Source organism: Eschrichtius robustus, chromosome 13, assembly GCF_028021215.1.
Source record: "Eschrichtius robustus isolate mEscRob2 chromosome 13, mEscRob2.pri, whole genome shotgun sequence".
NCBI lineage: Eukaryota > Metazoa > Chordata > Mammalia > Artiodactyla > Eschrichtiidae > Eschrichtius > Eschrichtius robustus.
In genome coordinates, this window is record NC_090836.1 from 66,826,671 (window position 1) to 66,844,825 (window position 18,155).

The 18,155-nt window shown below is 38.1% G+C and overlaps 1 protein-coding gene across 2 annotated transcripts in view; it reads left to right on the forward strand.

Annotated features, from left to right (window-relative positions):
• Positions 1-18,155, forward strand: part of SYT1 (synaptotagmin 1) — a 192,943-nt gene that overhangs the window by 61,936 nt on the left and 112,852 nt on the right. The gene's annotated exons all lie outside the window — the stretch shown is intronic.

Here is an 18,155-nt window from a genome sequence, read left to right on the forward strand (position 1 = left end):
CTTCTTTAAAAGGACAGTGAAAAGTCATCTTATCCTTTGTATTTTTCCACAAAGATTTTATGTTTTCTACATAGATTATGTAGCTATTAAATAGAGATGAAATGGCACTTTTTGCTTGATTATTGCTGCATATCACAGACAGTTCATTGTTTCTCCTAAAGATATCAGAGCACAATGGGTAAAACATCAAATAAAATTCACAAAGGCAGATATTAAATCCCCTTTTTAAATGACTCACATTTTTACAGTATTCTTCACATTGTTTTGCCCCAGTTTTAATAGGTTAGCCCAGGATTTTTCTGTGATTTAAAAAAGGGAATTTCAGTATCCTTAGTGCATTTAAACTGCATAATAGTCAATCCTATTTGATTATGCTATGCCAGTCTGACACTAGTGCTTTTCTGAGCCAATGTCTCAACAGGCCAATACCAGAAAAGCAAACAACTCTTAGCTTCTCTGAATTCCTAAAGCAACTCCTTTTCCAACCATTTTTTGGTTCCTAACATGGGTTTATAATTACCCAAGGGATTGCCAACAGCCTTTGTCATTTAGGATCACTAGACACCTTGGATTCTGTAAGGTGGGGTCACTTTGGGGCCGCCAGGGAAATCAGAAAGTAACCCAAGCCTTCAGAGAAACTCAGCCAAGAGCATCACCTGGGAATCCTTTCAACCTAAGGTTTTCTGTGACCATTATTATTATTAAGTGAGGTTTTAGAACAGGTTTATTTATTACTATACTGAAATTGAATTTTATTAGTGCTCTAAAATTATTACTTGGTTGTAAAAAACAAAAAAAAAAAGAGTCAAAATTATTTGAGTTAAGCTCTGCTTTTTCTTTGGAAGGAAAAAGTTTAGTCAAAATTAAATTCTTGGATATTGAAATAGATTTACCACCCCTGTGGATAGAAGCACCCAAGGATAATATGGAGTTTTCAAGTTTTACAACTTTTTTAAGTAGTTCTTCCCTATGAGTAGACCAATATCTATATTAAAATGCAACATCTGTGTGAAAAACATTTAATCCTTTAATCACAATGTTGCTAGTCATTTAACAAAGTAGTGAGCTGTTTCATTGAATTTTTATATTTTATTGACATATTTGTAAGTTCCTTGTGGCTGGGGGGTAGGGTGGGACCATAACAAGTATTTATTAACTGATATGTTTTTGTTAACTGATTATTGGTTGGCTTCTTGGTTGAGTATCCAGATAGGACCCACTTGTCCTTCACAAGCCCACCTGTCCGGAGGGCATGGCTCGTGTCCCTCCCCTCCAACTGGTCACTATCAAGTGGTATGGGATTCCAAGACTACACCCCTGGGCTTCTGAAAAGTTGGTAAATATTTTTGTCTGTGTTAGGAAATGTGATCCATCAAGCCATTTTCTTCTTTAAAAAATTCTTTGAATACGGGCAGAGTTTGATACTTGACACTAAGCTGACAGGTTTGACGCTAGAAGCTACAAGTTTAGGTAGACTGCCCAAAAAGAATCACGTTTTTATTCTCACCCCTTGATTTGCCCGTCTTCTCTCTTTCATAACTTTCTTCCTCCTCATCTTCTCTCCCTATGAAAGATTTTTTTTGTGATCCAACTTATTCAAAATGATTCACCATGCAAATGTTTATTATGTACTGCTATATTCCTAGAACTGTGCCAGATGTTAAAAAAAAAAAAAAATGTGAAAAGGGTAGACACTGCTCTTGCTTTCATGGAGTTTAATGCTGTCTCATTTTCCTCCCTCACTCCAGTTTTTGCCTTGCTTATTGCCAGCTAGACTGATTTCTAGTAGAAGTCTTGCCTTTAAGATCAAACACTCCTGGGTTTCAATCCCTACAGATCCATTTACTAGCTCAGAGACCTTAGACAAGTCACTTATGCTCTCTAAACCTCAGTATTTTTTTTTTAATCTAGTAAGTGGTCTAACATTATCTTATTTTACAGATTAAATAGGATAGAGTATAAAGTACCTAGCATGGAGCCTGCTATTTGACATATTCAACAAGCAAGAGATCTCCCATTCTTTCTTCTTGACCAATCTTTTTTGTGTCCTTTCTTTCTTGTGCTTTCATCTCCCTGTTTGTTCTACTCTTTTTCCTCTATGTGTATTGCTCTATTCTTTTCCTCACCACCACTGTACTTACTGAATGTCTCTGGAGATTTTTAATGGGAAATAATTCTATAACTGTACTTTTAAACTCTGGAGCTTTTCCTCTTTGGTATCTACATGGGAATAATTTTTGGTTTTCAGTTGAGTGACTATTTCCTTTTATCATGATATAGGAAACCTTATAAAACAGATGTCTAGCTTATAAAGTATCTCTGGATGACTAGATTCAGGTATAGAGTTTCTCCTAATAAATAAAATTCCAATTACATTTTATGTCTAAAGAATTACTTCTCATTGATACGTGCTCTCTTTTCATGCTACTGTTCATTAACTAGAGAAAATTATAGTTGTTTGAATAAACTGAAGTCTTAGATTGACTTTAGTTCTCACGGTTTCAAACAAAATTCTTTTTCCATTTTATATGAGCAATTTTGTTTAAGATTTTTGTTTTCTTTCCTCTAAAGTGTTAAATCTTGTTTTTAATGTCATAATGAGTGAAAGATACCAAAGAAAGTGAGAAAAAGGAATCCAGCTTTGGAATCTAGAAACAGCTTTGGAATCTAGAAACTGAACCGCTAGTCATTAATAGTCTGTTCAAGGAGAGACTTGGATTTAAACAGGTTAAATACAGCCCACTAGGATCCAACCCCAGGGTTTTGATAGCATGGGGTAGGCTTTGTTGTTGAAAGTTAAAAAATATAAAAGTTATAAGATGATGAAGCAATTATGTAAGTTAAAGGATTATGTGTTATCTTAGTGAGCAATTAAATATGCGAACAATTGGGGAGAAACTGGAAAGGAGCCTTATCTAAAAGTTACTAGCACATGTTTGAAACACAGGTGGTGTTGAAGAGAGAAATTAGGCCAGAAGAGCTTCAACAAGCACACAAGTCCCATTGTTAGATTCTAGCCCCTGGAGAAAACCTCTCTGCTGAAGTTTCCAATCTGACTTGATGACGTTTTTATGACTAACGCAATCCAAGTCCCCTTACTAGTAGTTTAGGTTCACTTGCCTTTTTTTTTTTTTTTTTTTTAATGTTGCATGACTGATAATCCACTCTCTTTCCACCTCCTAACAGATGAAGATGGAATCTGACCTTGCAAGACAGCTGAACCTTTCTCTTCCTTTTGTCTCTTTAAAACAGAAGTCCTATGAGTTCCAAGAGATGGTTACGCATAAAACCATTGTCTTAATTTTCCCCCTTTTCAGGTTAAGGCCTCAAACATCATCCTTTATAATCAGTATATACAGTTCTTCCATTCGCAAAAGGCTTCTAACATGTATAGCCTCAGGCTACCTGGTGAATTTTTAAGATTTTCTTCATTTTAATCATTCAAGAATATTTATGTCATCCGTAAGTCAAACCTGAAGCCAAGCTCCAGACATTTGGAGTAATCCATTCATTTAATATTTTCACTTAATTACTTCAAATGTTATGATCAATAGCTATGACTCCATTTTCTTTCTTAATGAATTTTATTTATGATCATTGCAGCAACTGTATCAGTCCTGTACCCCAGCATCAAGTACATCTTCAAAGCATTTAGACCCTTTTTATTTTAGCATTTGTCCCTAATTTTTCATCCCTATGCCTTCCACTACTACTTTTTAATCCTTAAAAATAGCATAAAATACCACCAGAATGCAACTGGATCCCTTTTTTTTTTTAAGGAGTCTGTCTCATAACTTGACCAGTACTATTTTGTCTCCATTAGAAAATGTCCATCACCTCTGCTTTGTGTAGAATTCGTTAAAGAGTGATTTTTAAATGAGATTCTGTAATCTAGTACAAATGGGGAAAAAACTGATTGCTGAATTAAAACAAGTTGGGACATAATTTAATTAGGACCCAAGCAGAAGGGAAGAGAAACTACTTTAGTGCCTTAATAGAAAATCAATTTTGCAAGAAAATTTCACATTTTTAAGCTTAGTTAGAAAAACATTTAATTCACAGAAAAGCATTTGGAGAATACATATTCAATCAAAAATCCAAAGTTTTTTTAAGCTTATGATAAGTTACTTGATATTCCTTTGGAATGCGTTCAAGTCATTATTCCTTATGGCATCTCCTTTGTCCAAGGATCATGAAAGAACTGATACTGTTTCTAAGTATACTTAGCAGTCAGATGGCAGCTCACGCCCTCCAAGAATCTCCGCACAACAAATTAGTGCCCTGAACGAAATCCTTATAAAAGGTTAAGTGCAGGAACTTTAATATGGAAGCCAGTAAGAATCTTCCTTGTCACTCACAAGCTATCACATTAGAGAAATGCAACAAAGACACTCATTTTGACCCACAGCATTCCAGGAAGGTATACTTATTTTTACTTGTTCATTGTCTGTCTTCCCCACTGGACTGTAGGCAGCGTATCTATTGTTCCCAACTGTGAAACCAAGTTTAATCACAGAGGCAAGTACACAGTAGGTGTAAAAAAATATTTTCGAAGTAATGAGGCAGAGTTGCTTATTATACATGAGAGATGCTTCAAAACTTCCACTTTAAAGTCCACGTTATAGTTATTGTGTTCTTATTTTACAAATGAAGTCTAAAATATTCTGAAAAACCGTCAATAAAATATCTTAGCACCAAACACTGAAAGTGATTTAGTACCCTTTTGTCTTTTCGGTCTTTTTGTATCAAAGGGAGGCAGTATAGATGCTTAGCAAAATCACTCTAGTTGTTTTTGTTGACGGTCACGAAAATGATGAGTTTCTCTCACTAATTTTTTGGGGGGAGGTGAGGGGTAAAGGCTTATTCAGGATCTCTTTCCTCTCTATAAACCTTTTTATCCTGTTTCCATGATGCAGGAGAGCTTGTGGCTCAGCTTAATTTAACTTTAATTTAAAGTTAAGATTTAGTTAAAGCTCTGATTTGAGTCTCTGCTGGCAACATGGAAATTTACCCAGAGGGAAATGGGAAAGAATCGATTCCAAGGAGAAGTCTAAGAATATGAACAAAATCTAAGTTTATTGTATCTAGAATATTTGTTGCTAGTCAGATTTATAATATAATAGATATAAAACAATTCAATAATATTATATTAAGACCATGATATATTTTAGTGTACTTAGTATCTATGTGTCCATTTTGTGGTACGTGCAACATAATAGTTTCCGTTTAAACTGAGTTGCATTTGATTTCTTCATATGTCTTTGGCCATAGCTGTGGTTTACTTGCATCTGAGTTTGGTCAGAATTTCAATCACCAATTATAGCTGTATTGCTATGCATAGTAAGTATTGTCGGCTTCATGATGTGGTTTCTAAAAACGTCATAGGAAAGAACAAATAACTGGAAATATCCTTCTAGCGTGTGGGACTGTGATTTGATTGCCTTTCTAGTTAAAAAGGCTTTTCAGGCACAAATGGATGAAAACAAATTCTCACTTCACTGAGATTCTAAATGAAAATTTGGTATCATTTGTCTGCTAAAATAAAAACGTGAGAACTTGAGCTTCAGTTTTATTGGGGACTTAACTGAGGACTACAGCCCCAGAGACAGCCTCTCAGATAGCTCCAAGGAACTCTCAGGAGGACATAAGGGGGGAGGTTAGTATATACGTGATCTTGGCAAAGGGGTTTGGCAATCAAACGCGCATCTTTATAGAAGGTTGCTACTAGCCGTGAGGAAAAGATATCTCAGTTAATGATTTTAGTGCTTTAAAGTATGGGAAGACGCAAGAAAATTTGGGTTCATAAGATTTTCTCCTGAAAATATCTAACTATCTGAAAGCCTTGTTCTGCCAGTTTTCCCAGAGCACAGAGTGCCTCATTCCTGATCTCCACCCTGAGCTCCTTTCAGGGTATGTTAAAGGTCAGCAACTCCAGTAGCTGACTCAATCCTTGTAGAACCAGACAGCAAGCGACATTCTTTAGTTAGCCCTTTTTTTTTTTTTTTTTTTTTTTACTGTGAATTCCCTAGAAAAAATAAATTTAGACTCTAAAGAATTAAGTGGAGGGAGAGACCCTGGACATTTTCAAAATGCCCTTTGACGACCTTCCATGGTTGCCCCATTATCATACCTTAACCTACTGCATTACCCTCCCCTTCACAGCTGTCATCGCCCAGAGGCCTGGATTTCCAGCCCAGCTCCCTCGTCTCCAAAATTCATCTTATTAAAAGCTTACCTTAACTTCTCTACTTAAGTTATCAACACCAATAATAATAAAAGCTACTATTTACTGAGAATCTACTGTGTGCCCACAAAAAAACTTCACAACATTCTTCAAAAGTAGCATATTAAATCTGTTTTACAAAATGAGGGGAAAAACAAACCTGAGCCCAGGAAAGTCTAAGTAGTCTGTCCAAGTTCACACAACCAATGCCAGAGCTAAAATTCAAACACCGGTCTTTCTACTTCACCACTCTTTCTACTTCACCATACCATCTTCTTTAAACAGTCTCTCTCAGTCTCTTTAGCCTCCAAGTGTAGCTATAAACTCAACTTAAATGCAAAAAAAAAAGAGCAAAACCAAACTGATACAAATTAGTTTTTCCTCAGCTTTGGCTTGTTTATTTTGGAATTTCAACATTTGGTCAATTTTGACAACATTCAACTGATTAAAATCTACATATATATTTTCCCTCTCAAATATTATAATACACTGCAAATGTAACACAGCAAACGAAAAAAAACAGTAAATAGCTATGGCATTTTTGTTTCTTCTTCATAATATTTCATAAATACTTAGCATGAATTCCTGTCCATGATACAAAGCCCTAAAACTCAAAGGTACTCATTAACACAAACATGTTATTATTCACTCATGATTGCTGATGAATCTAATGAAGGCAGAGGGATTTTGCTTTCCAATAAAAACATTCATTAAATAGAATATAAATTTCCATTCATTTATTCAAAACATATATTGAATATCTGTGAAATTACCACTGTAAGTGCATAGAATGGAAGATTAAGATTCACATATGGGAAACGGTCAATAATAGTAGCAAAATTTCATAATGAAAATTAGCAAAAGCAGTTTCATAAAGAGCCAAATCTGAAGTATAAATTACAGGGTACCGTATGTTTTAGGCGCAAAGAAAAGGTATGGACAAGGAGGGTCCATGGAAGAGTTGAAAAAAGTGAGCTAGTCTTTAAAACTGAGTAGAATTTGAATAGGCAGAAGGAAACTAAGAATGCCTTCCAAAAGTTAAGAGGTGAACAAGAGCCAACTGACAGAGCTAAGACCGCCAATGACAGGCCCAGGTAGAAGTGGAGTGAAAGCTTGAACAGATATCCTGAGAAATAAGATTGAATGAAGTAGTTTAGTGACAGTTTGTCCCTTACAATGTCAGACTGATCAACCTAAACTCAGGACACTAAATAAAGCTTGTAAAACTTGTTCTTCCCAAGGACAAGAGCTGGAATATGAAAGCCAGCCCCACCTCCATACCAAGCACTCTACTAAGTGCTTTTCTCACATGATCTCAGGTAATCCTTGGTGCAGTCCTATGGGGTCATTCTTCATATCCCTGTTTGGGATTGGCCAATCCCAATTGGCCCAGTGCACCCAGAAGATAAGCACCAGAATAAAGATTTAGACCTAGGTCCGACTCCCAAACCCATTCCCCTCTCTACTCTGCCATATTGCTACTTAATTGACTAACACTCAGTGAGTCCGAGGATATTGCCAATCTTGTTTATCTTCTTATCCCCAGTGCCTGGCACTGTGCCTGGAACATCCAAAGTGCTTAAATAAGTATTTCCAAGTGAATCGGTTGGACAAATTAAAATAAAATAAAAATTTTCTTCTACGAACATGCATGAGTCATACCACCCTCAAGGAAGTCATCTCTGAAGGATACCCAGCTATTCCAGATGCACTGCCTATATGGTACATATTTTGAATTCCAGGCCCTCTCTGCAAAAGTCTTTCTCAGTATACAATAGTCTTCTCTGTCCTCAGTTGTGGCCTGCCTTTAAAAGGTAAGTTTGATTGAAATGGTCATAAGCTGTTTCCAAGTATGGCCTATAAGGAGATGATCCAACTGAGTAAAATAGCTTTAGTTAATTATGATCAAGTAATGAAGTGGACATTCTTGTGAGACTTCTATTCTGACTCTGACCAACATGTTTTGAGCAATAACATCATTATATAGTCTCTCAAATGGGTCACTATGGGAAAAATCTTCAAGAGATATAAGTTCTGGATACATGTAGTGCCAAGGAAATCTGTTTTAATAGAAACGAGTGTAGGTGTTAGTTTTCTTTTTTATTTAAAGAATAAAGAGCGAGAGTTTTCAGTCAAATTTTAAATAAAGCAAAGTGGTTTAGACGCATGGATTTCATGAATATAGATTGGAGGAGCGTAAAGTGAGGAGTGGGAGTTGAAATAGGAACAAATAGAAAACAAAAGAAGATAAAAATGATATAGACAAGCGCAATCTTGCCTGTATCTGGTTGTTTTATTATGGAAATAGCAAAGAGGATTTTGAGTGGGAAGCAATGTCATCAATGCAGGAGAATGTCTCGTTCTGTCCTGTCCTCCAATTCCACACATTTGGATCTTTTACACTGTCATCTTTGCTGGTGGTTCATCATATGCTTTGGAACAATTTTTTTTATTATCTTGTTTGTGACTTCTTCAAATAAAATGTTTTCACCTTCCGCTTTACTCCTGCCTCGCTTTGAGCAGGCCAAATGTTTATATTGTGAAATCTTTAATCCATTACAATCTGTTACCCTGCAATTAGATGAAATGTCAGCAATTCATTTGTACTATTTGTACTAAAGAATAAGGGAGAAGAATGAGGACTTGCTGATAAACAAGAACTTAAATAATTAAAGGATGAAAGAGAGGGAGCACGCATACACACATGCAAACCTACTTGTTTTACACGTGGCTAAGGTTCTTTCCAATTGTGAACAAGAGGCCTTCAATACTGCAAATTACTTTTATTCCTTCATTCTTTCATTTATTCAACATATATTTATTAGGCCTCTTTTGTGAGTCAGGGACTGTACTAGCTTCTAGAAAAACAATAGTGAAGATAAACAGACCCATTAAGCATAGTCAATTATAATTTAATGATGAGAGACAGTACCACAAGTAGATAAAAGCCCTGGGCCTGGACTCAACTGATGTGTATCCAACCATGACTCCACTTACTATTGGTGTCCTTAGGCTTGTTACTTAACCCTTCTGTAAAATGGGATTAATATTACCCACCTCCATGAGTTGTGATACACTCTAAAAGATAATTCATTTAAAGCACTTAAACCATACTTGGCACCTAATAAACTCTCAATAAATACTAGGTTTTCTTATTGTGGAAAACACTGATCAGAGCCTTTATTTTCTTGCCGCTGAAAAAGCACTGCTCTGACCGCTAGACTTATATACTTTCTTTTGTGAGGAGACTGAGACAGCCTTAGGGCTCAGAGGACATTAGCATGCTGTTCTGATGAAAGACAGGATATCTGAGTTTAGCCCCCATGTGTGAGAAAATGTGGATAAAGACAGTCTGTGGATGAAGACAGACTGTGGGTGAAGACATGGAGAAGAGGTCACAAGGCCAATCCAGGGTAAGGCTTAGCACGCATGAGTGGAAGGTGGCACCAACACCATGTGGCCCCAATGACCACGCACTTCTCTATGCTCTGACACCACAAAAAAGAATTTAAAGTCCAGGCCCTACTAAATCAAACAGACTGTCAGTAACAAGTATTGGTGAAGATGTGGCAAAATTGAAACCCTCACACAGCTCTGAAGGGTGCAGCCACTTTGGAAAACAGTTTAACAGTTTCTCAAAATGTTCAATAGAGAGGATTCATATGACCTAGCAATTCTACTCCTAGGTTTATACTCGCCCCCCAAAGTGGAGACACATTTCCACACAAAAAAATTGTAGAAGAATGTTCGTCGCAGTATTTTTCACAATGGCCAAAAAGTGGAAAGAATTCAAATTTCCATCAACTGATGAATAATTAGACAAAACATGCTATAGTCATACAACAGAATATTATTCAGCCATAAAAAAGAATGTAGCACTGATACGTGCTACAACATGGATAAACCAGAACAGCCAAATCCACACAGACAGAAAGCAGATTAATGGTTGCCCAAGGCTGGGAGTTGCAGGGTGGGGTGGGGGGCAGTAGAGGAGGAGGGATGAGGAAGGACAGCTAGTGGGTATGAGTTTCTTTGTGGGCTGATGAAAATATTCTAAAATTAGATAGTGGTGATGGTTAACACAACTCTGAATCTACTAAAATCCACTGAATTGTATCCTTCAAGAAGGTGAATTTTCTAGTATGTGAAGTATATCTCAATAAAGCTGTTTTTAAAAAAAAGTGTTATTTCAGGCACTGAAACCCTCATCATGGAAGCATGATGTTCTAGGTTGACCTGGGGCTCCATTTGAAACAGAACTGATGTATGCTGGGAATCCTCTCCCAATACTGTTTCCAAAGTTGAGGGATATTTCCTCAAAATATTCCAGTCTCCCTTTAAATCAGAACATTTGTCTGCAAGATCCTGCTCTTCACCACCACACCTCTTGATGTAAGGTCAATGCTGAGACCCCTTGGATAGATGAAGAACCCAGACTCAGGCCACGTGGCTAGCCAGTGAGAACTCAGGATTCAGACACCCTTTCTCGGATTCCAAAGCCATTTTCTATTAGTCTACTCTCTCGTAGGGTAGAAGCTTTAGGGTTGCTTGTCCTGACACAAGAACAATGTTCTAAATATGAGAACTACCCCCCTCCCTTTTGCAGTCTGTCTTCCTACGGTAGATTCTCAGAGATTCCTCCAGTCATTTCCTTGCTCTTTTCTGGGCCTTGACTAGCAACGTCATGCCTTTTTTTAATTGAGGCAGAACTTGACAAATAATAAAATGCAGATATGAAGTGTACAGTTCAATGTGTCTTCACAACTGTATACACCAATAATAAGCACCACTCCAATCAGGTTGCAGAACATTTTTTACCCCCAAAAGGTCCCACATGCATCTTGGTGTCTCTACAGGAATGCACTGTGATACTTACTCTAATGGGATTCAATAGTTTTTTTCTCCTCATTCTCACTAAGTGCCCTGATAATGCTCAGTATCACCTTGATCTTTAACCCACAGCGTATTGTCTCCTCCGTACTGTACAACTGGCACCTCATTACACACATCCCTGTTTTCTAAGTGTCAGTGCCAAGCCACATTGTACCGTTACATAAAAAGATGCCTTGTTTACCTGTTTTGTTGTCTACAGGAGTATAAGTTCCTTGTAAGTAAGGAAAGTATTTACTAATTTTGCACATCACAGTAGTTAACTCTTAGGAGAACGTGTGGCAGGGATCAAATAAGGACAGAACTCGGGCTCCAAATCCCATCAACTCTCTGAGCCTCATTTCCTTATATGTAAAATGCTGTTGAAAAATGTAGAACGATATGTACTTACATGTTTGAAATTTATTTTTCTTGGTTTTTTTCCAATGATTTTTAGAAAATTCATACAGTTGTGCAACTGTCAGAACAACCTAATTATAGAACATTTCCATCACCCCAAAAAGAAACCTTGTGCCCATTTGCAATCACTCCCATTCCCAGCCCTCATCCCCAGGCCACTATTCGTCTACTTTCTGTCTCCATGGATGCCTATTCTAGACACTGCCTAACAACGTAATTCTACAGTATGTGGCCTTTAAAAAGTTATTTTTCTAACCCAGGTCTGTCTGCTGCCAAATGAATTCCTAAAGTAAACAGATACATTGAGTAGAAAATCACTTGCTCTATGGGGGTGGAGCTGGGGGGAGATTCATTGTTTCCAGTACCATTTAGCAGTTTCAGGAGTATTTTTCCTCTCACTGTAGCGCCACTGACAGTCTCAGTATCTCTTTCACTCACTCCTGTCCACTCTTTCCAGATTTCAAGTGCCTGAAGACAAAGAGGAATGGCACCTAAGCTTTTGGAAAGACTGATGGGAGGTTTCTGTCAGTCTACTGCAAACAAAACTTCTGGCACTTGGCGTCCCCTGGCAGCCTTATCTCCTTCTCTTCTCTCTTTTTATCTCTTCAGGAGAACTCAGGGAACAAATAAACCATTTCGATTGCTTTTCTGCTCCCTTTTAAATGTCCCCCAAGTTGCTAATAACGTGCAGTTATTTTCTCCCTGATGGAACACAGCAAGACTGTGAAGCAGGCATGTATGTCAGGGTGCTCACGGTGTCTCACCTGGCCTCCAGGAGCTGGCGGAAGTCCAGCCTGGAAAACACAGGAGAGCACCGGGCAGGAGGAGGACCCAGAGCACAGCGAATCCAGCCTTGGGCAAACCATCCAAAACGCTTAGCGAACAGTAATTAGAGAACAGCTTAGAGAACAGCTCTTAGAGGTAATGCCCTTCATCCTAAAATGAGCCCCTCCTTTCAACATCCCTTCTGAAAGTACCTTCTAAGTCAGTATTTTTGTTTTCGGGTGGAACATAATTAGTTTATATACAAGAACAATTTTCTGGACTTCAGATAACGCTGGAGTGTAGAGATGAGGATTTGTGAGTGAAATGTGAGGCCCTACAGACGATTCTATTAGAAGGGAAAAAAATTTTTTTTTGTTTTAAAAATACTTCTAGTCACGTCTCCTCATTCTCTAAGCTGCAAACACTCTGGAATGTGGTGAGAGGTTATTTAGCAAACGTGAACCAACTGCTCTTCAGTTTAAGGTGTTACTTCTGCATGTATAAATCAATATTCCGACAAGGTGCGTCCCTGAATTTTCTCCTTCTGCTAGTGTTTAAAGAGAGCGGAGGGGAACTGTCTTTTAGGAACCAGCACAGTGTCAGGAATTGTCTGTTCTTAATTGTATCTCGGTGTCAGAAAGCAGAAATAGAGTGAGATTAGAATATTCAAATAGGTCAAGAGTCTGGAGTTTTATGTTTTGATTTTTGAACATATTTTTGGATAGCCTAAGTCATAAAGAGGGAATGTAGACAGCAGCCTTTGAAATGCTTGCCTAATTAAAAAAAAAAAAAAATTACCATCAATGTTTAACTTAGAATTTGAGGACAGACGTGTGCTGCTTCTTGAGGTCATTGGCTTTCCAAGTACCATCATGCTGATGCTTTGTTTATATTGAGGCCGCATTTGAAAATTACATCAAGGCTATGAAACCTGAGTGTCACAGTAGGATTGCCTAATTTTAGGGGAAATTATCTTTTTCTTTTTGGTAGACAGTATTTTCAAAGCTCTGTTAGCTAGAAAAACCAGGTAGAGCACAAACTTAGCTTAACTGCGTTTAAACTCACATCTACTGAGCTTGCGTGAGGGGCAGACGCCGTGTTAGGTGTGTCAGCTCATTGATTCCTCACAGTGACACTCTGGGGTACGTACCCTCCGTATCCCCAACGGAGAGACAAAGAAGCTGAAACTCAGAGAAACTGAATAGCATGAGGCCATGCGGCTAATGGGAGGCCTGGGTTCCAGACATGGTCCGACTCCAGACACACATCATCCATCACGTGGGATTGCCTCTAACGGAAAAAGAGGTTACAAGGCCTGCATTAGGGCTGACGTTTCAGTCTGCAAACACACACCCGCTCTGCGCACGCTCTGTACTTTCTCTTACTCTTATGCTCTCAACTCTAAGGCCACCACCCTACTGTGCAAAGAGGGCTGCAACAGCTTGCCTCAGTTCAACACCAATCCCAATTCCCAACACTCTTAGCTGTCCCCCAGCTTTCTAGGTCAATCTTTCTATGGCATAGATCCATCTGTGACAGATCCACATAGGATTCACATGTTTCTGTTTCCAAGTCTCTCTATTCCCCATCTTCCCATCTGTTTCATTCCATCCTATCTCAAGTTCCCGGCAGGAGGAAGTAATTGCTTCTATCTCTTTCATCACCTTTCCTGATACCAGGTACGATGGTGAACTTGGAGTTGGACATCTACCTTGTAACTATCCCTAAGACACCAAAGATCAGTGAACCATTTTCATCTTCTCCAGACAGTGTTTAATAAGGTATACTTGAATCTAAGAGAAAGTTCTTTGTAAAACAAAGTATCTTTATCTGCTTAGAGTTTTCTAAGCCACTGCGTATCACAAAGCAAGAGAAGCTCCTTATTAGCACCCGATACAGAAGATTTTGAGCTCTGTAGAATTTCTCAATATTTTTGTCACTCCGAAATAATTTTTAAAGAGCAATGAATCTGCCAAAAAGGGCTGATTCCTTTATAAGGTACTACAATTTGAAACATGGCACTGACCATCCTGGTAGATTGCCACTTCAAAACTCTACTTCTTATAAGAGAAAGAATAAGAGGGAAAGAAAATGCATGAGCTACCCCTCACAAAACCAGATGATTACTAAGTGCCTGTCATCCTAAGTTTCCAATTTAGCCTTTCTTCAAATCCAAATATTTAATATTTTGAGAATAAAATCATAGCATTCCTGCCTGGAAATTTATGTCATCTTTATATGAATTAATTAATTTCACATATACCTTAGCCAAATTTTTAAACACCTTTTATGTTAGGTCTGAATTTTAGCAGGATAACTAGCCTTTATTAAATGAGCAGTGGCTTCTGTCATTGTCAATCATGACTTCCAAAACCTCGTATCAGTTGGTGCCAGACCTGGTTTCCTGCACCAGGAAATCATCTCTATCGGGGGATTTCTAGAGACCTTGATTCTCACCACCACCCCACAAACCCAGCCTCTTCCACCTGCTGGTTTATGGTCTCCAAAAATTTCCTAACTTTGTAATTCTAATTGCTGATCCATTCCCTTGGGAGGTAAAACAATTTACATATTTAATTTAAATATGAAATAATTAAACACATTAGCTCAATTAAATCTCACAGACTTGTGCTATACATATTACGCTAAATGTGCAAATGAGGAAACCAAGATTCACAGAGGCTAAGAAACTTGTCTGAAATCACATAACTAGGAAGTAATGACCAGATGTTTAAATGGTTTGCCGTAAAGTCCATGTTAATTACTATTTATTCTATTTTTAAATTCCAACGTGGAGCAGGGACTCCATGTCAAATTCCTGGGGTTGAGAGTTAGGAATGGTTCAAGCCACGTGTAAAGGTACCTGGTAATTCACTTAGGAAAGAAATGTAGCATGTGACAGTGGTGACCTTTAAAAAATGGGTAGGGGTTTTCCTGAAGTAGTAATCAGGATCAGAAGGGTGCCTATTTAAATAGCACACATGCAGTTTGAATTCTTTTTCTTCCTTTTTTGGTGTGCTGGAGGAAAGAAAATTGTTTATCCCAGTGACTGTGACTTCATATCCAACAGTGCTGAACCTCAAGAGAGAAAAGAGATGAGACAGCTGCATTTTAACAAGGTTGATTTAGGCCAGAGCTGCTGTTTGGGGCCTCTGGTTTGAGTCCGAGATAAGTATTTACCAGGATGTACTACTATACAAGTCACCAGCGGATGATTTCATGGAAGAACCCAGTACACAATCACAAGGATCAAACCCCCTTTCAGATCCTCGTGTTCAGCACATGATGAATTCAGTGCCCTGGGCTAGAACTTAAGTAACTGGGAGCAAACACCAGCTCAGCAGGTGTCATTTCTACAGGAAGATAATGCTTGATACATTGTGTGATCTCCTGTATGTGAAGCAGGAAGCCACTGCCCAGCCATTAAGAGTGTCAGGACAGAAGACAGAAAGAAAGGCTGGGAGCCCAACAGGGAGGGTGTAGTGGATTATTTCTCTCTGGGCGTTGATGTGGTGACCTGCCATTGCCCACTGCCCTTCCCATTCTCAGCATACTCGCCCGCCAGTGTTCTCTAAGAAAATGCTTCTGGGTGCCTCCTTTCCACATAAGATCATATGCACTTGGGCTCAGAACCGAGAATGGAAATGGTTCATTTCGCAAATGCAGGTTCTGGCACACCTAAACAAAGATTTCTAGGCAGTAAGCTAAAATCTCCCAGAGAGTTTCAAGCATCAGTTATTCAAACATATTCTCGGACTGGGAAAATTAAGGATTAATATATCCCTGAATGGAAACCGCTAGTTAACATCTTCTATGCTTTATTCTTCCTATTAAGTCTGGGATTATTTTCCTACTTTTAAAAATGCTGCATCTGTTTGGATTATCTTTTTTTTTTTAATAAATTTATTATTATTATTTTTTTTGGCTGCATTGGGTCTTCGTTGCTGCGCACGGGCTTTCTCTAGTTGCGGCGAGCGGGTCTACTCTTCCTTGCGTTGTGCGGGCTTCTCATTGCGGTGGCTTCTCTTGTTGCAGAGCACGGGCTCTAGGCGTGCGGGCTCTAGAGCGCAGGCTCAGTAGTTGTGGTGCACGGGCTTAGTTGCTCGGTGGCATGCAGGATCTTTCCAGACCAGGGCTCGAACCCGTATCCCCTGCATTGGCAGGCGGACTCTTAACCACTGCACCACCAGGGAAGCCCCTGGATTATCTTTTGTGTCCCATATATTTCAGCTTTTATTAGTTCATATTTGTCCCCCCAAAATGTAGAATAGTGTAAATCTTAGACTTATCATCTATCTGTTTTTATGAGTTTAACAGTAAATATTATTAATATTGCTTTACATTTGTGTGATGCTTTCATGTGCTCTAGAGACTACTGGGACCCAGCCCTGTGCTTCCAAACCAAATTCTCTCTCCCCTCATGTCTCAGGACTGTGGCATCTATGGAAGTTGCCTATCCGTTTTGGGCTCTTAAAATAGAAGAACCACAATCTTTCTCTGAGAGAACTGAATAATCAATGTCCATTAACTGGGGGTAAGATATCCATTTGAGGCAGCTTAGAATGACCTTCTGAAGCGACTAAAGCCTAAATAAAAAGGCGCTTAAATGTGGCATGGAAACCAAAGACACCCCTCCTGGCAGTGTGCAGTGTTGAAACAGCTACCTCAAAGAGCCTACCTCTCTGGAGAGTTTTTAAAAAATAAGCATTGGGGCATGGATTTATAGTCCTGCCTCAAGGAAAGTAAGGGGACAGACAAGGCGATCTCTCATGGGATCTACCAGTCTGGTGATTCATCAAAGAAGTTGTTTAAAAAGCAAAACCATGAAAGAAAAAGAGCTGTAGTATCAATCTAAACCAAGGCTTACATGTACTTTCTCTTTTTTTTTTTTTTTAAACTTCTAATCTCTGCCTGCATTTTCATAAGACCTATCGGAGTAGGACATAGCCTCTACAATTATTTTGACAAACAATGGTATCAGTACTTAGGTTTTTAGTCTCTTTCAAAGTAGTCAATTTTTGACAGTGAAAAATAGCAGAAACTGATTCCTGAAGCTCTGACTCCAGTAATAGATTTGGAGAGTTGATTTAGCAGAGTGGCTTTCCCTATATTAGCCCCTGGCTAACTTTCTTGGGCAAGTGCCCACAGGCAGCAAAATTTCAGTGGAAACTTACACAAACGCAATAAAAACAAAAGTTATATCGTGTTGACTTTTCTACCAGGTAGATTGTAAAAAAAAAAAAGTACCAGTTTCTTAAAAATCTATTTTTAGTGACAGTTATATACAGCAAAATATTCTGTCCAGAGATGAGATTTCACATTGTAGAGCTCTTGCAAACAGAAGCAGTAACAAGCTGAGCCTCTGGCCATCCTATCTAAACTACATAGAAATTCATATTCATGGAAGCCAGCTTTAACTTATAATTTCACACATTAAAATGGGCTTAGTGCTCAAAAATAGGAAAATGGCTAATTATACTACCACTTAATGGAATATTAGGCATTAGACATAATTATATGGAAAAATGCTTTAATATGTTAGGCAGAAAAAGCAAAATATAAAATTTTATACATAGATATATACGCTTGTGTTGTAGGTTTTTTAAATATTTGCATATGGAAAAGATAATTTGGGGATCTATGAAAATGAGATTATTGTTTTAGGATGCTAAGATGGTATTTTTGGTCCAAGTTTTAACATACATATATAAATGTAAATATACACACACACGTACATTTGATATAACAAATGACCACTTTTTCAAAGTTCAGTCTAGTATATTCTGGTTTCCGCACAAGTTTTTGGTTTTTTTTAAGTGCTCTACAATGAGTTTTAAGAAAATGCAGGTAAACCCACATGTACCCTCCTTCATTCACT